Consider the following 5,675-nt stretch of genomic DNA (forward strand, 5'->3'; position numbering starts at 1 on the left):
ACATGTGTCCCATTAAATCTACCCATGTGTAACCACTTCCCACTGGAAAACTACTCTCTTATGCTTTCTGCATACAGCAAGCTGCTACCAGTTTACTTCCTATTTTCTCTGTTCATTTTCTTGGTCTCAGTCTCCTTTCCACACTTGAAACTCTTCTGTGCATAAGCACAGCCTTTGAGGTAGGGTAGCTAATGCCCAGCAGAGTTGAGAACAATGCAAATGCCAGGTTGGATGGGGCCCTGAGCAGCCTCATCTAGTGGAAGGTGTCCCTCCTCACAGCAGAAGGGCTGGAACAAGATGACCCTTAAGGTCCCTTCCAACCCAAAGCATTCTGTGATTCTGTGATAGAATGAATGTGTGAGAAAGGAGAGACCCTGTCATTCTTTAATCCTCTGGTTTGTGCCAATAGGGTTGTACCAGTACATTTTTGCCACATTTTTCCTGCTGTAACTTTCTTTCTTGGGAGATAATGACCCCAAGCATTGCTGGTATATCAAAGGCTAGGCAGTTAAATTATAAATGCATTTATTAGATTCCAACTCATGGGTAAATTCTTTATGATGGATAAATTCTGGGTTTTATTGAGTTCTGCATATCTAATAAAATGCATTAATTAACATGAGAATGAATTTGTTTTTAATTTGGCATCATAAATCAATTCTCATATCAAACTATTCCAAATCAGGTCTTTCTGGATTTAGGGAGGCATTTAAATAGATTCTTGTTGATTTTCAAGTGTGCTGAATAACTATTCTGAAATTCAATTGTATTCCCTTCCAGGAATATTGAAAATCCTTATGATTTTTTTTTACACACTTAAATATTAATTAATATTTTAAGTTAGAGCTCCCCCAAAAAACTCAATTATGAACTTTTTCTGAACTTCTGGATCAATGTTTTTAATTTAACATCTAAGAAAACACGGTTTCTTAGGAACATGGTGTCGTTTCATAACTCTAACCTTACATCACTCCTGGAAATAGAAGTTTATTCTGGAAACAATATAGTGCATAGTAATCTGTCACCAAATATGAAAATCATTGAAGGTATGTGATTTGCCATTTCTCAATGGGAATATATGTTGAGTGTTATAATAACCTATGCACTGCTGTAAGCACCTCTGACAGATTTGATATGCCAAAGGCAGCTGGGTTTGAAGAAACAGTGGCTGTTTATCAAACAATGACATTATCCCCTGTCTAAACCTGGGACCTGATAACTTTCAGTAGCACATCAGACAATCTCTGTTCTTTTCTTTGGATTATAAATACAGCATTTCATACCAGAGACTTAGATTAACACACAATGGGAACAACAGAGATGACCTTTTGCATTAATCTTTTGTTGGAATAGATATGTTCAGAGGCATGTATAAATCATATGTAGGGGGGAGTCTGTATTTCAGTGTAAAATAAATAACAGCTTAAGGACATTAGGATCAGAAACATTTTTTTTTTCTTTTTAATACAGGACTATAAAAAAATTGTTTGTTTGTTTGTTCTAGTCTGGAGACACACTTATTTGTTCTAAAAGTTCAACTTTCCCTCTAAATTAAAAACTTGACTTTTGAGCAAGTACCTTTTTTTTGCCCTGAGGATGAGGATACACACCAGCACGTGTACATGCTGTGTTCACAGGAATCAAAAGTAACCTTTAATAATTTTCTGAAAGTCATCAGCCAGCTATTACCTGATTAGCCAGTATAGTTTCCTGTGTTTAAAAGTGGTGATATCCAAAACACTGCTTAATTTTTAGCTATTACATCATACTTTCTGAAGGTCTGAGGAAAAAAAATACAGGATTTAGCACAGCATCTCCGAATCCCCATATCTCCATGATGATCTGGAGAACTTGGTCACTGGCACTAGATGACTTTCTCCGGGAAGGGTGAAGGAGTAAACCCAGCTGTTTTTAGTCTATTCAGACTGTAATATATCAGTGACACGCTTACATAGTAAATGTGTAACTGATAAGCAATGTATAATATATAATAAATATATAATGTGTATCTGCTAGACATGCATTTTTGTGAAGCTATGCCATGGACAGAGAACTGGTGCCTTTTGTAGCATTATATAGGTCACAAACTACAGCAGCACAGACAACATCAGGTGACAAACGTGCAGTGCCTAAAAACATCTCTCCCTGTGCACGAGTCTCTTTGGGAACATTTCTGGCTTTGTAGTTGTGGTGCTAAATGGAAGCTCCTTACCATAATTAAGGAAGGTGTCATCATAGCACATGCTTCTACACGGCAAATTTGAATGCTATACATTTCTCAGAGTCTTTGTTAGGGACTTTGAATTCCCGCACTGTTCTTGATAAATGCAGCCACTTTGTTTTCCAGTGGCAGCTGTTACAGTTCTTGCGTGTGCTGGGACTGCACAGGACGCTCCTGGCAGGTTGCTCTGGTTATTCTCTCCCCTTGGCTGATGGTGAACTGACCTGGCCAGGAGCCAGTGGAACAAACCTTTCTGTTCTCACTGCTGCAAGGAAAGATTTAATAGTTTTGGCATGTTCATACAATCTTTGAATGCTAAGTTCAATTCCATGTATGTTTTTATTCTGAAGTCTCACTCTATCTGTTGCTTTTTTAAAAGGTTAGCATGGTCAGGGATGGTAAAGAATATGATTGCTGCTGCTAGTGTTACTTTTTCTGTGAAGACTGTTTGGAGCCTCTTTAACATTTCATTCTCAGTTCAAAAATCAGATACCCTCTGCAGTTGTCATCAACCATCCAAGTAAGTTACCTATCTGGAGTTTATTGATAGTTATAATTATAAACACCATGCCATAAGCCCTAAATATGGGCACTGTGTACATTTTTCATCTTGCTGCAGGATCCTAGGCTGTTTTCACTTCCATTAATATGATCATTATGAGATGCAGGAAGTGACATTGCACTTCTCTTTGCCTTTAATTCCCACATGTGTTCACAGAAAATTAAGCCCTTTGCTTATCCGTAAGTTGTCAGAATGAGTAACTGCAGAGGCTCTGCAAGTACGTGTTTTACCTTCATCAGTTATCATTCCTCCAGGTCACTTCTTTCATTTAAGCAGACAGAATCACAGAACCACAGAATCGTTTAGGCTGGAAATGATCTCTGAGACTGTTGAGTCCAACCTTTGGCTGAACACCATCATGTCAGCTAGATCATGGCACTGAGAGTCACATCCACTTGAAGAACCTCAGGGATGATGACTCCACCACCTACCTGAGCAGCCCATTCCAATGCTTAACTACCCTTTCAGTGAAGAATTCTTCCAGAGGTCGAACCTGAACCTCCTCTGGTTCAGCTTGAGGCTGTGTCCTCTCATCCTGTCACTGGTTGCCAACCAAGCCCCACCTGGTTACAGCCTCCTGTCAGGTGGTGGTAGAGAGCAAGGTCTCCTCTGAGCTTCCTTCTCTCCAGGATAAACTGCAACTCCCTCAGCTGCTCCTCATAAGACTAACTTATGATGTTTCTAAGTCTCTTTCCCAAAGCATTCCAGGAATTCCTTTTAGTCTGACATTACCTGTACAGTTAAGAAGTACCTTATCTACTCTGGAGTCCAAGATATTTCAAAGTATAGAGAGTTCAAGAAAAGAGTGCAAGAAACTCTCTCTGATTTATTCTTCTGTTCCGACAGAATATCAGCCTCAGTTGCATTATTCAGAAATGTTTTCTGGTTTCACATGTGTGTTGCTGAAAGTTAATTTATGCTATGACTCTCTAGTCTGATAGAAAGAAGCAAAGTGTAATAACGTCAATATTTATTGCTGTTCACAAAATCTACTACACAGGGGCAGAAGGAAAAATTATTTGGTTTCACACAATTTATCAAATCCATTCTGGATATTGTTCAGCTGTTGGTAGATTTTGGTGTACACAAAGAGTGTGTATTTGCTTAGTGCCTGGAACTGAAGTCAGACTGAAAGGTCTAATTATTATTTACCTATTTTCCCCTTTTATCTCACACACTGTCATATATCATGTCATGTAACACGTGTAACAGGATCTAATTTATTCTGGAAACTTTTAGTTACCAGCTATATACATATATAACAGTTTGTTACCAGCTATATACATTTGAATATAAACATTTACACTCATATACATGCACGCCAGAAGTGTCAGGAAGCAAGGAAATGAGCCTGAAGACTGATACGTGCAGCTGTGGGTGGCCCCAGCAGAATTTTTAAAGAATTGTTACTTCTCAGATCAGTTTTCTGCCTCATCATGTGTTCATAAGACAGTTCATACATCCTCTAACTGTGCTTAGTGAGTCTTAGGTGGAGTAATACTTGCAAGGCTGTCGATAACTATTTTAAATCCTTCTGGTGTCATGGAAAGCTGCACTCAGTGCTCAACCAACTAGAGAACTCATCTCAGTTCCTGTGCTCTATGCATCAATGCTTGCAGTTGCCGGCATTGTGATGCACTTGGCAATCACAGGATCATAGAATGACTTGGGTTGGAAGGGACCTTAAAGATCTTCCAGTTCCAGCCCCCTCACCTAAGGCAGGGACACTTTCCACTAAACCGGGTTGTTCAGAGCCTCATACAACCTGGCCTTGAACACTTCCAATAATGGAACATCCACAACTTCTCTGGGCAATCTGTCCCAGTGCCTCACCACTCTCACAATGAAGAATTTGTTTATAACAGCCAATCTAAACCTAGTCTCTTTCAGCTTAAAGCTGTTGCCCCATGTCCTACTACATGCCCTTGCAAATCCAGGTAAATATGCGTTCTTAAGTCTTGCATTTTATCCCATATCTAAAACCAATCTGAGCATATCTGGGGAGAGGATTTTTGACCACCTTTTTTTCTTATCTGCGATCTTCCTCCCAAGTAAACCCCAGCCAGAAACATTTTTCAGGACTTTTCAGTTCTGATCAGGTGTATTCTCACCTCAGTCCTCACAAGTGTAAGAATTTTTTCACATCTACAACTTCCTGAAAAGCAATGGTTAAGTATGGCCTGAGTGATCTCTCCCCTACCTGTTCATGCTCTGCAGTTTTGGTTGTAAAACTTTCAACAGAGATGCTTGGAAACTATAACATGAAATGGTGACAGAACTAGGAACATTCTTTGAATAAGGCTGAGAGAACTGCTCTGACTACTATACAGGGTTTTTTGTGCCCTGCAGACACTCAGCTGAAACTCAGTGGGACTTAATGGATCAGAACTGTTATAAAACTGTATGTGTATGGCTCTTGTAGCCATTGCAAAGACTTTGATAGGCTGGAAGACTCAGGAATGGTGCAGGTAGTAAATACACATATGTTGTACATGGACTCATTTAAAATCCCTAATTTAAACAAAGCTGCGCCTCATAAGTTCTTCTCTGATACACCATTAAGTGTGTCCTGACATTTTTCTCATCTGAGAATTTCTTGCTAGGTGAAGTTAACCATGTCAGTTATCTGACCTCCACTTGAAGTTGTGTTGCATGGCACAAAGTGTGCACTTCTTTTACATGGGCAAGTTGATTGCCAAGTGGAAGATCTTTCACGAGATATTGCGAGGGCAACAGATTGCTGAAGTCCCCTTGACAGCTTTTAGCCCCAGATGTGTTTGGCTCTTCTTCTCCTCAGCCCTTATAAAACGATAGATTATATGACAGGAATAAGTTCAAGAAGATGACAAGAAGAAAGATGAAGCACAGGATTTGAGTACTCCTAAGACCCTG

Source organism: Cyanistes caeruleus, chromosome 3, assembly GCF_971803275.1.
Source record: "Cyanistes caeruleus chromosome 3, bCyaCae1.hap1.1, whole genome shotgun sequence".
NCBI classification, from domain to species: domain Eukaryota; kingdom Metazoa; phylum Chordata; class Aves; order Passeriformes; family Paridae; genus Cyanistes; species Cyanistes caeruleus.